A 14,022-nucleotide genomic window follows, 5' to 3' on the forward strand; every position below is an offset into this window, starting at 1 on the left:
TAATCTGTTAATTTGATAATTGTGTCTGTGCTGCTTCACGAGCTCAAACAGCCACGGCGGGGCGTCAAGTTGAACAAACATTCGTGTAAATTTTCCTGCATCTTTCCGAACGTTTCAGGAACGCAAGTAAGCGAGGCAACAGTACAAAGAAGAGCCTACAAATGAAAATGTGTATCCAACGGAACCGAATGATAGCTGCCATGAAGTGATGTGATGGATGCCCAGCCTAGGCTTTGCAAGGTCTTGGGCAACAATAATCAAAACGCTTGTGGCTAGGTGTTTATCGATTATCATAATATACACACAACACAACAGGTAGTGTGATGGATGTGCTACCAGAGATTGAGTCGTCTGAAAATAGTGTCGATGGGTAGGCAAGAGCAGCTGTAATGCAAATGCAACTTCCGGCCGTTCGTTTCAAAACATGACACTCAGACAGGATACGCACCTAATGCATTTGCCAGTGTGGCAATTTGCAAGTATCTTCGTTGACTATTTGGGTGCAGAGAGCACACATACCGTTCTGTGACATTTGGTAGGGCGCTCGTCGCCCTCCTGTGACCCAATGTTACGAGATAATGGATTTACGGAAATGAATTTACTGCAAAGTTTAGACAGGGTGCTATGCATCAGCTCGGTGAGTACCTAGAAGATAGTCTCTGCATGAGTATATTTGATTTTGCAGAGACGTGAAGCGATTAGACGTGTGGAAAATAGTGATGTAAAGGATTTCAACTATGTTGAACTATTGCAAGATTATTTCGTTTTAGATTATTCTGTTAGCATTCGTTGAATGTATTTAATGCAAAAGCGACACTAAACGTTATCATTTCCGAGATAAGGGATAGAATTTAGGTAATAGTTTTCGACAATCAAGAATAATTAGCACTTATCTAACATTATTATTTAATCAAATCTCTTTCTCCTGCACTGCCCATTTGGAAAAATCGTTCAATACAATACGCTGAAACTTCACGTCACCCAACATTCAACGCCTCTGTGTGTGCTCGACGATTGGTCAACAGGTGGAAAATCCCTTACCTGCGTCCAAAGCGATGAATGCAAAATCGTTGCGCTTGACGACATCGATCGAATGAGCCTGTCCGTGCTGCATTAATGATTCCTGATCGTGCATGATTCATGGTCATCGTTCCCGGTGGACGTGGGGCGATATGTCCACCGAGTGCGTTCGTGGATACGAAAAGCTTTCCCACAACGGCAACCGCTACTGTTGATAATAAGTGACCGAAACGGTAAACGATAGCAAACCGACAGGCCGACGTTACAGCGCGGACAGCAGCCCCAACCGAGCCATCCGAACAAATGCGACAGGTAATTATGTTTGCCCACATATCACGCGATAATTAGTATGTAAATGCATTCGCATATACGCGAACATTTGCACGCAAATTTGCCAGTGATTCCTCCCAACTCGCCAAGCGTTCAGTGCTATCAAAGCGGCCGTATATCTGATGGTCTCTTTCCACCGTGTAACCATCAACTTCCCGCTCAGGTATGCCGATGCCGCCAAACAGAGGCGTAACTGTCCCTCCGTGCGGAAAGTGCCCGTGACAGATTTCAACAGCGTGGTGTACGCTGCTTGTCATAAATACATATCAATGGAAAACAATAAACAGTGTAATAATGGTAATCGTTTTGCAGGGTGACCGAATCCCCAGTCCGTCGTTTCATCTGTTTTTGCAGACACATCGTCTAGCATTATTGGCAAATGTGTGGCAAGATTTTCGCAATGTTAATGCCACTGCCATACGAGAACAGATGAGATGTGGGAAAATAAGCAAAACAGAAAATGGGTTATTTTCAATATTGGCTATTGATATGTTTTTCTTTACGTTTTTCTTTTTTTCTTGGGAATTACCCAATAATTATGGTGAAACTATGCATAATGGAGACGCCCAGTGCAACTGAATACTATTTTCTCATCTCTTTAGAACAATTGCTCTCCTCCTGAGTCATTGTCACTCCTGAGGCAGGCCAAGACCGCAAAGCAGTTGTAGCGCCTGATAAGTAAATAAGTAAGTAAGTAAGAACAATTGCTCCAGAGATTTTTTTGAAATGCAGTTTCGTTGAGGCTCAACTTGCAAAAAAAATCTTTGTAATTAATAGTCTTTGATCTATTCAATCAAGCACCAAAACGATTGACCTACGTGTGCCTTTTTACTATACTAGTGATGTTTTCCCTTGCTTCATAAAAATAAATTAAATTGAAAAATGTCATTCTTTGAAATACCTTCTGAAGTGCACAACGTAACCAAACGGTAAAAACACAGTTCGCATCGAAAATGTAATGCGAAGGGGATCGGTGATAGCAATGGAAATCGAATAAAGTATCGTTAAAGCGGAAAACTTGATTACGAACGTCAAGACGGCAGCAGAATATCCTCCGGTTCACGGTTCGTTGCACACAATGCAGAGGGGGATGTAGCAATGCAACAGGCAACAAATCAGATTTGCTGAGGTTCCCTGCACTGGGTACTATTCAAACACCTCCTGCGTGGAAGAGGTAATACAATACTGCAACATTACTCTTGCTAGGTGCCGGTGGTAGTTTTATTTCGAGAGTGCCCAAACCTTTTAGTGTTTAACGCAAGGGACAGATTGTACATAGTAAAAGCAAGATGCAGGTATCTTTAGATGCCATTCGGAATCGTCCAACTATTTCCGGATGCTTTTTATGCATACTGAGTAAATAAAGTGGCGTTTATACAATTGTCTTTGAAAAAATGACCGATTTATTCTACTGCATGTTAAAGAGACAATAGATTACAGAAACAGAAATTAAACAACGGTTTGATTTTTATAGTATCAGAGAAATTATATTGTTGTAAGTTAAAGTCAAATCATCAGAAAAAGTAATGCCATAAATCATTAGCCATATTATCAAGAGGAATAATAAATTATCAACAGCTACTAAACAACTAATTTGGTACTAGTTTTTTCATTAAACTTGATAACGGTGTCGAATGTTGAAAAACACATGCTTATAATATATTACAATTGAGTTCAACAGTGCTCAATTTTACGAAAGCTGACTTGAACAGTCGCGCCACACATTTATACATTTATCAAATCGTATGTATCAAATCGTACATGTATATATCTGCTATGAAGTCCTAATGCTATTGTCGTAGGAGGTTTGAATGGTTTGTCTACCTAAGTTTTGTATTGAAATGGTGTGCCTATTGAAATTGTGCCGACGGAATCTTTAAAACCCCTGACGCTTAAATTTAGAGCACACTTTGCTGTCTGTCAATGTTGTGTTAACATTGCAACCATGAACAACTGCCGCATGTCTGAATGCGATAGATGTCATTGGATCAATAAAATTCCTCTATCAAAGTACCTACAATAATGTATACAAAAAATGGTCAAAGGTTATCTGAATAATTATAGTTATTTTATGCAATGGTATATGAGAAAATACAAATACATCTCTTCCAACAAAATATTTCAATATACCTATCAGAGCAATATTATCGTAATGATACTTCCGTCATTCTCAAACCTGAGCTGGGGTATGAGGTGGGACTTATCATCGTCATCATCAAAATCTTTCGGTTAATTCACTTACATTCAAAATACCACATAAGTATGAATAATATTTATCGAAGTCGGTGGTTTCAGCAGCAACATTATGGATTTATGAGATAAGATACATGCGATATATTGTTACAGTGAACTCTCTCTAATCTGAGATACCTCCAATTTGAAACCCCCTTTTATTAGGTAACTTTCCATGGAACGATAGTTTGATGACAAATATTCCCCCTTTAACGTTAAAAAAAGATTCGCGAACCATTTTGCGTTTTCAGGACACGATTCTTCTGTGGATTTTAAAATGATGATTAAAATGATGAGTGTAACTACGTATACACATTAACACTTGTTTGCACCGTATGGAAATCACTAAAAACCTTTAAACGAAGGTTCTCTCATGCAAAAGGATCCCCAAAATAAGTTCAAATACCAAAATACACAATTTACTTTGCGCAATTTCAAAAGATTACAAGAAAGGATTCGTGCCATCCCAGCCAATAGCGTATGGCAAATATTACACAAAAAACTTCGCCGAAATCTGCTCCCTGATTTACCGTTGCCATTAGAAACGATGATTTTGAGCATCAGAAAGCAGCAATTATTCCGTGGAAAGAAGGCTAAATAAACATTTTTGACAGTACTTTCATTTTAAGAGCATTTTTGCTCCACTTATTTGGTAAACCTTTGAAATCTCTTATTTGTGTAATGCCGTAATCAATTTCAGTACTATAAATACAATTTGATCAATTAAAATGTTTTTATCATTTTACAATTTCTTTTATAGAACTCTCTCTACTTTGGCACAACAACCGTTGTCGATCAAGATCTGCCTGTACGACTAATGGGCTAGGCTTTCAGTGCCTTACTGGTTACACATAGCAGAATTGTCAAGTCATACGTATGGGGACATGGTGCATTCGGGTCTTGAACTCAAGACTAAGTTTACAAAATTATGCTGTTTGAAACATCGCATTCTAGGTTAATCGCTTTAATTCGACAGTCACGGAAAAAAAATCATTTGACTCGATGATATTTTTCTGGTGCATTCATTTGACTTTCATATTGCCGTACTTTAAGTGAACAAGAAACACATCGAAAATGGATCCTTTTTGGTGTGTGTGCTATACACCTGTGTAAGTGGACACAATTTTGCTAGTTGATCGAATGAAATATCAAGTGATTCAATAGCAAAACATTGGGAAATGCACGATGCAGTTCTGACGTCACATGAAAAATGCCAAATGACATTAATAATACTTTTTTGCAATCATGTCATAGCAAAAGCACTGGCTGTTATTATACAAATAATTACCGCTCTTCGAAAGTGGTGTCATGGTAACTATGAATATCAGAATGAAAAATGATTTCGACTAGCCGCTTACTGCGAATGTCATAAAAAATGGTGACAATTAACAACACTGGTGGTGGAAAACACAGTTCGTACAGGAATTTTGGAATCAAATCGACTCAAAGAACAGTTAATTATAAGTTTTCTGCTAGGATTATTTCAAGAACTGCACTCTACTCATGCGTTTTTTTTCAGATTGACGGATACGACTAACGCTGCAAGTCGGTTCCATTCTTATACCGAGCATGAAAAGCGTACTCAAACAAAAAAGAAAAAATATCAAAATAAGAACGTTAAGCACTTTCACTAGCAACGATAGGAAGCTTAAGAGATTAGAATCCGGTAGCATTTGTTAGAAATAATCTTCCATCGGTACCATCATGCTTCTTTCGAGTCTTGACCTCATCGTTATACGTACGTCACGTGCTATGGAATATCGATGTGTGTCAAACATGTCAGCAAAGAAACTGTGCGAGCTGTTTACGCTTGACGCAGCAGGAAACGATTTTCAATTTTGAAAAGATCAAAGTAAACCACGAGGCCAAAAAAGTTACGTTGTAAAAATTGAATTTATGCCACGCTTCTTCCTCAATCCAATTTTCGTTTTTTTTCGAGGGATTGCAGCATAACCGCTACCCTCTTTACAACCAACTTTAGCTTACTTGTACCCGAAAAATCATAGGTTGAAATACTTATTACATTACAGTTTTCTTTCATTTTCACAGGTAAAAAAAAGGCACAGTGAGCCGAATTGAGTAAAGTTTTGTTTTTATCTAATCGCCATAGTTAAATATAATTCAATAAGAGAACTTTAATGGCATGATACGCAATTTCACCAAATTAATAGCTTAACCTACCAACAGCGATTGGACTGAGAAAGTACTGTCAAGGTACGATCTTAATCAGCATAGGGAGATTAAAGTCTGCTATAAATTTTTCATCGCTACGAAGAAAAAGCGCAAACACTGAGGAATTTCCATCGAACTTCCGCCTGGAGAGCAGGCGCCCAAGAATGATAAATCTTTCAAGTATTTCATCAACAAAAGGGCCTACAATTGGAATTTCATTTCGCAACCCGCACAGCTTGCTCTCACTATTCGAGGGCAAGAATTTCCGAGAATACAGAACCACCCATAAATTATCGCTCTAAAAGTTGTTCACGTTCGTACCACCATCAGCCGTAATCACAAAACCAATAAGGATGGCTCGCAGGTTGGTGCATCATTTCCGGGTGCATACTATAGAGGTGCAACGAACGTAGGCGAGATGCATCTTTTGAATGAGTTGGTTATTATAAAAGTCCTTTGGAAGTATTAGGGCAAGGTATAAACGACGGAAATATTTCGTCTCTATCCATGGAATTTTAAATAATATTTACAGACTTCTGGAATGTAATAATCTCTTATTCGTAACGCTTTTGGATTCAATTTTTTTTAATAAAAACAGAATTCACAATGTTTCATGCATATATGTTCAAACAATTCTGCATTACAACATTTATAAACATAAAAATCATACACTTACAGAATAAGACTTGAACAGCAAAACAAATGTGAACCAGAAAATGTTGCGAGCAACAAATGCATCAAAAGCAATTGAGTTGAATCATGCTGATGTAATGCGTTGGAATATTACTAGGCACAACTTTTTTTGTGTTACAACAATTAAACAACCCACTTTCACACTGGAACATTAATGTTTCATTATCAAAAGTTGATTGCAAAAGTTCAACCCCGCTGTAAAAATAATGATGAACGTCGACTGCACTATCATCACATAATCGTTCACGAACAGGGCCGCATTCGCTACTACTTCTGCCCGTGCACCTAGGAGGAAATGCCCGTTTTGTTAGACACACTGCTTGAAACTTTTACATTATCCTTCTTTTGCGGTGTGATAGTTATTTTTTGCTCTCACAATTTTGTCGTCTGCCAACACGGTACGGTTTTGGTAAGTGACGTATGTGCAAACCAGGATGAAAACCAGCCAACAGTGACGTAACTGGACAAAATTGAAACCCTGATTGAGGTATGGACAGATTCCAGCAGGCAGGCGGGTAGTCTCCGACGAGAAGAAAAACTTTATCCGAGAAGAGTGATGAACGATTTAAAGTCAGAGAATTTCGAAAGAAACAAAACAAGCCAAAGCGCGTCACGCAGCAAGAAGAATGAAACTTTTTTCAATGGTGAACCATGAGCGCGGATTGTGATAAGAATAAAATGATATCGACCAAGGCAAGATGGTGGTAGACGTGGGCAGGAGGAATGAAAACAGGAAGGGAGTTTTTTTTTGTACTTTGAGCAAGAAGGCAAAGGCCTGTAGTATTGCAAACCGAGGAAAAAAGTTCAAGAGAAAACAGAAACGCGGAATCATCTCCGTGTTTCAATGAAAAAGACAACTGGATATTAAAAGGGTAAGGTACAGTACGGCACAGATTGGTGCTCTTAGGGCATTGTCGAACATTTTCCTTTACCAATTGTGTAAGATACTTTACTATTTTGTAAATTTTAATTTATAGCAGGACCTATCACGATATCATCATGTAAGAGATCACATTTGTTTTGTTTTCATTATTTGAATCATGCATTCTATCGAAGGAACAATCCGTTCAATCGATAAAATTTTAACAGGTATCAGGCACGTAATTTATGTTTACATTGAGCTCAATTTTTCAGCCATCTTTACACATAGTTTTAAAGGTGTTGGATTTGAGCCTTACATGTACTGGCAGGCTAAGATAGAAATCAGCCAGTACCGTAAAATGTCCTAATATTAGTATTGTGAACGGATCGCGGGCTCTCAGGGATTTATTTTCAACCAAGGAGAGCTCTGAGCCCCCTCTGTGAATTCTTGCTCTATGATCTGATGTCATGTTGTCATGCAGTTCATTTGTTACTATCGATAGGACGCATATTGGGTAAGTATTAAGTTGCGCAAAACTACATTGAGCTGAGTGAAGTTCATTTGAGCGTTGTGGAGGTACAGTGAGTTTACAGTGCTACATTGAGCGTAGGGAGGGCACAGTAAAATTAATAGTACTCCTTACCCTTAAGTACAGCTGAACTGTAACGTTCACTGTGACACTCACTGTACAGGTGAATGGAAAACCGATCGCATCGCGATCTGAGCTGTGGGCAGAGTTTCTTCCTATCTTCATTCATGTGCGCAACGGAGCGGTGCCAAGTTCCGCGGCGTCTTGGCGACTCTCTCGGCCCTTTGACGGGAGAGCGGGTGGAAACGAACGCGTACACGTCTAGCGAAGGTACAAAGGTGTACAGAAACCATCACCACAACGCAATACGTGCGAAGCAGAATAGACGCAATCAAACACACCGAGAGAGCGCGCGATTCACAAGCTCAGCACAAACGCAACCCAATGGGGACCCGTGGAGCGAAACACATGCACACACACCGGGTTTTCGGAAACCGGTTTCGCACCGATTGTTGCCAGGGGAATCTCGCACACAACCGAGACCCAACTCCACGTGGAGTATCGCGCAACATCGAACTGGGTATGCTTGAGCAGCGATGCTGCCGCTGCTGCTGCTGCTGCTGCCCGCAGCGGAAATCTGAGCCGTTTATTTTGCTCAGACTGAAGTGATCTTTACCTGTACTTTTTTTTTTCTTTTCTTTCGCTCGTTCACTGTTCACAACATCGGGCCAGCGAAGAAGGCTGCTATTTCACTTCTCTCGCATGCTCTCACCACCCCGCTGGCCGGACCTCACCCCGCCCGCCTGCCCTCGTCTGCCCTTCCACAACTTTCATTTATTTCGTTCCCTCCACACCGTTGCCCGGCTGCCAGAGAGACTCGTGACTTGAGCCTCATTTTACCGCGAACAATCTTCCTATTACCCAGAACGGGGTTGAGAGTGATCGAGTCCACATTACGAGGGTGTTGGAAATGGGAACACACAGAACTGGAAAATTGGATGGTGATTGCTGAAGGGAGAAGAGAAAGAGATAAAGGGAACGGCTGCACTGCTGCAAGCCTGATCGTAATGGAACGGAAGTGGATCTGTTTTTTTTTCGGCCCAGTCCATGCCAATCTAAGGAGCGCGCGCGCGCGCCCACATTTTCGCGCTCATCAGTTGCCCGGTCCACTCACCCCCATCCCGTGCTCACTACTCACATTGGTCCCACGGCAATTCCGACAATAATGATGATTTTGATGATGATTTTGATGATGATGATGATGATAAAGGTGAAGGTGGAGTAGCGTTTGTTAACTTCTGGGAGATAACGAAACAAACCAAAACCAGTTAATCGCAGTTGCTCAAGGACCGAGTTGAAACTGCTGAAATGACTGAAATAGTCAAATAATTCGCTTTCGTTTTGTCCACTCAACCAACTTTAATGGTCGCGTTTAGCACACTGAACAAGAGACCGCACACCGATCAAAGAACGATCAGTGCCGCAACATAAAATGTAACCTCGGCAGTTGCAAAGTTCTTAAAACATAACAACCTTGGCTTTGTATAACGAGATAAGATGTCGCGTGTATGTATCATAAATCCTTTTAAATAAATTTTCATCATCGCACAAATGTACGATGCACGCGTACGACGCTCTGTGCTGGGATTGCACAATCGTAAACACTCCATTTCGCCCAAGCGTTTACTTTCGGCTGCATCGATTGTACGTGGTGCACCCTCCTGCTTACCAAGGTAAACAACAGTTCCAGCGGAAAAGGATGTTGCTGCCGAACTGTGTGGAAGTGGGTGTGTGTGTGTCGGTGGAAGTGTAAATTATGCAAATGACATATCGTAAATCTACAAGCTCAAAAGCCCTCCGCAAATCGTGTACCGGAACGGTCGGAGTTCGCAAATGCATCGGGGACGCACTGTCGAACTTCGAAATGGATACCAACGGCTTGGCGACTTGGTTGCAGTTGTGCTGCCCACCCACAGCGCCGCTAGGTCGGGACGAAATGTCGGGTCGTATGTGTGGGTTGTTCCGCGAGCGATGGAGACCACCGTTTGTAAGATAAGCCGACGATCGTGAATCGCCTATTCCACGGACCAGACACGGGATACACTGGCGGTTTTTGTGTATGCTTCAGGACGTTTTTGGTACAGAATGAAGTAAGACCCAATGACCAACTACCGCCATTGAAATCTCTGAACTATTTTAACTTTACAGTAACAGGTACAGTATTGCAGTATATGAATCTACAAATTAAAAATTACTTCATACATAAGGAGTTTTCTTGGAAAAGTGAATCGGACGGACGATAGCAACGTATTATCCCCTCCATTCTTGTATGAAGCAAAACACAAGCCGTCCCCCCAACAGTATTTTGTTTGTTTTATGCTTCCCACACCATCAATAAGTCAACTGCTGGCAGACCTAATCGAATTGAACCTCGCGATACGATTTCTGTAATTAGCTGCGATAAATCATTATTCATTCCTAGATTCTGGCAAGCTGGCGAGTGATCAGGTCATGGTTTTGGGACGATTTTGAATAAATTATTTTGATTTATACATTGGCCCCGCATCTGAAACCGATTCCACGCAGGCCTTGGTCGCCATTTTGAATTGACTCAGGGTGTGTGCAAAGAAAGTGAAACATATCCCAGAGGACATGGTGGGGTCAAGTAAAACATAAATCTTTCACCAAGAAAACGAGGGGGATCTGATCTGCGCCGGTCAACCAGTGGGGATTTGGTTCGTCGATACTTCGGTTGAGAGGTTGTTCAAATCAAGCAACGGAGCGTCCTAAAATCAAAATGAAACAGACGTATAAAAAAAAGTCCGAATATCGAAGGGTTCTGACATTTCTTTTGCTCTCTATAATCAAGATACTGACTTATCACGCTACCGTATTTCGAGCGAACCTTACCTAATTATTGGACTAAAATCGATTCATCTAAAGGTTTAAAAAAATATGAGAAAAAACGTTGCTTCGTTCACGAAATTCCTACATTCTCCAACCTCCTTACTCTCCCCCTTTGACCAATCCTCCAAACACGTACTCAGTGTATCTTGTTTGGTTCGGTTCGCATCAAAATCGAATCTCATTTCCCGAGAGCTGGCCTATTATGGGGTGCTCTCCCTATCATCAACGCGCACGGGGATTTGGGCATCAATTCTTTCGCGGGCATAGTTTCTAAACTCGCAGACACGCTCGGTTGATTCACCAGCGCAGTGATAATTTTCCACGGTTACGACGGTATGCTACTGCCCGCAGGGTTACACAGGCTCGTCTCGTGCTTTCGAGTACAGCTCGAACCGATTTTTCGATCGCCGAATCACACACGTGAATGGCGCTTTGGGTTGCAATTTCGGGATCCCTATCATTAACCTGTCACACCGGTTTCTTCTTCAGCCGGTGAGTGTATGTTTATGTGTATGTGTATGTGTTGCTCCAACGATTAGAACGAAGATGAAGAAGCGGGAAGGGAAAGAGTACGGATTATTCTTCTCGTTCCTGGGCGGATAGTCTCGTTTCGTTCTGAATTGGTAAAGTTCTTCCGTGCTCTGTTTACCTCCGGCCCATACCTATTCCGATCGTAAACATACTGCAGGGGTAATTTCCCTAAAATCTCATTTCGAACGTGATTCTGGTGATATTCTTCATCCGTCCGTGCTTCTAATAGTTTCACTTCGCGTCCTCGCACTCCGTTTGGCTGCCATCGTTCGCTCAGAGTTAGCGCTAGGCTCTACGGTGATGATCTTCGATCCCGACAGAGAAACTACATCGTAATAATCGTCCTCTCTTTCTGGGCGAAGCAGCATTCGAAGGTGCGGCTGGTAATTTTAGCTTTCCTCGAACTCCTCCACCTACGGCAAGTGATTCGGGGGGCAGTAGGGAGGAACTCACACTCCCACCATTACGGAACCACCGGGTAGGTGTCCGAGAAGGCCAGTCCCCACCACTGTTCGGAATGAGGAGTTGTTTTGATTGATACGAAAATTGCTACATTCCCTGGTGTGGCGTCAACGAACCTCCCCTCCCTCCCGCGCATGGCGTAGCGCCGTGTCAAGCATTATCTCCATGGAAATTATCTCCCCGCCGTCGGCGTGCCCCAGCAGAGATGTAACGGCATCATCATCTTCCGAACGGTTGTGAGAATTTGGCAAATGATTGTGATTTGCTTCCCGATAACTCGATTGTGGCTGACCTTCCACGCCCATTTTCCTCCCAAGGGTGCAATTGAAAAAGAATTCGTTGAAGACAGAGGGGAACGCTTCCTGGACAGGGCAGTCTATGTGTGGCCAAGCGTTTAATTACAGCTACCAACTTTAGCTGCCTGGCAGTGTATCCTGTGGGAAACGTTCGTCAATGTTTCGTTGCCGATGTCACAATGCGTTTGATGGAGGTCCTTCCCATCGGACAATGGCTGCACCGGCGGTACCGGCGAACTCGATAACTTCATCGATCGTCTCTGGTCTGGAAAAAGGTTTCTTGTACAGTTCCCGACGGTACCAGAAGGGCAGCTCAAAAGGAAGCTCCACAGCAAACCGCGGCAACCATGGCGCACTTGCAATGACATTGATTTATGGTTCCATTGAAGAACCTCCAACCCAACATGAAAAGCGCATGTCAGCTCGAAGGGTTTAAGGAAACAGAGGGAATGGGAGACCCATACACACAGGGTGGTGGCGGAGCTGTTTTTGCACAGCAACAGAAGGCACCCAAAAAAGCGGAGCACATTTTTTCGTGGTAAGCAAAAGGCAAACCTTGTGTTCCACTCAAAATCGCATCACATTTTTTACTTCAGTTTTTGAGTGGTCATTCATTTCCCTCTCTTATTCACTCTCTTATGAACCCATTGTTCGCGCCGGCAGATGGTTATTATTTTTGTTAGCAAATATTTGCCTACATTTATTAGACTGTAAAACAAATACAAAATAAGCGCACAGCTATTCATCTTGAATGAATACAACTTTCAAAAAACAGTATACCAACAGAAAGGAATCGCACTACGTAATGTTTAATAATATCGTATTGATGGTTATTTTTGCTGTTGTATTTTTTGAAGAGCAAATTATTGTCGCTGTATCGCATCAGAATAAACTAACTTAGTTTTGGCCGAGATAACATCATATCAAAGGTAAGGAGGTGCAACATCGATGCACAGCACTTTGGATCGGTTTAGATCCGTGTAGCTGCACGATGCTCGACATCTACCGACATAATCGTAACAACACTGACCATGAATGTAAAAAATGAGATTCGTTTATATCCGTTGATCCACCGATGAGTGTTAATCTTTGATAAGAAGGTCTTCTTTGTTCGAGCAAACTTTTGAGAACACGGACAGTGATGGGTTTGCAGTGAATCGACATTTCGCGACGCATTTTGATTAATCACCATGTGCTCGCATCGCAGGGCCGATCTATCAATGTCGCGCACACAGCTAAAGGCCTTGCTATGAAAAGAAAATAATGAAAGACAAAAACGTACTATCAACAGTTTCTCGCCATTGGGAGAGTTACGCTCTCCCGATTCTTTTCTCGCCTCAAAGTGCTCTCACTATGCTCGTTCAATGCGCAAACCAGTGTGGCCAATCATAGCGTTGTAACAGATTACGAGGCGCCACCGTTTCTCCGCACCACCTCGGTGATGGTGCCAAAAATAGGCCTTCGCATGGTCAGCGTGGCGTTCGTGTGGGGACTCACAGCGCGCTTGTACCCGCGGTAGGGTGTAGGGGAAGGCGCGGAGTTTAATGTGCGTTGGTTCGTAATGTGATTTGAAACGAGAGTCCGACTCTCAACCGTGGCTCGTTGGTCTAGGGGTATGATTTTCGCTTCGGGTGCGAGAGGTCCCGGGTTCAATTCCCGGACGAGCCCGAGATGGACTGAAAATGTCTTTTTTTGGCACAGATGATATTGCTCAATTTCGCATATTTGTTCAGGCATCGACGAAGCTGTACCACTTTATACGCTATTTTAAACAGCAATTTATTATTCGCATTGGTTAATCAAAATTTTTATTCGATAACATTGGCACGTATTATTAAGTAAATGCTTCTTTACCCCGAAAAAAATATTGCATGCCAACGGCCAAACAACTTAAATAAAGCATGTGAAAACAAATGAAGGTTTCGCCACAAATTGCACGTGCACAGGGGAGTGTCTTTGCATTCTAATTCCATACGTCCTCCAAAACA

General features: G+C 42.0%; 1 protein-coding gene and 1 non-coding gene across 9 annotated transcripts in view; one reads left to right on the top strand and one right to left on the bottom strand.

Moving 5' to 3' along the window:
- Positions 1–14,022, bottom strand: part of LOC120896613 (protein winged eye-like) — a 305,930-nt gene that overhangs the window by 175,528 nt on the left and 116,380 nt on the right. The window lies entirely within an intron of this gene.
- Positions 13,631–13,702, top strand: Trnap-cgg. Its single transcript has one exon. It is a non-coding gene; the product is annotated as a tRNA-Pro (tRNA).

Source organism: Anopheles arabiensis, chromosome 2, assembly GCF_016920715.1.
Source record: "Anopheles arabiensis isolate DONGOLA chromosome 2, AaraD3, whole genome shotgun sequence".
NCBI lineage: Eukaryota > Metazoa > Arthropoda > Insecta > Diptera > Culicidae > Anopheles > Anopheles arabiensis.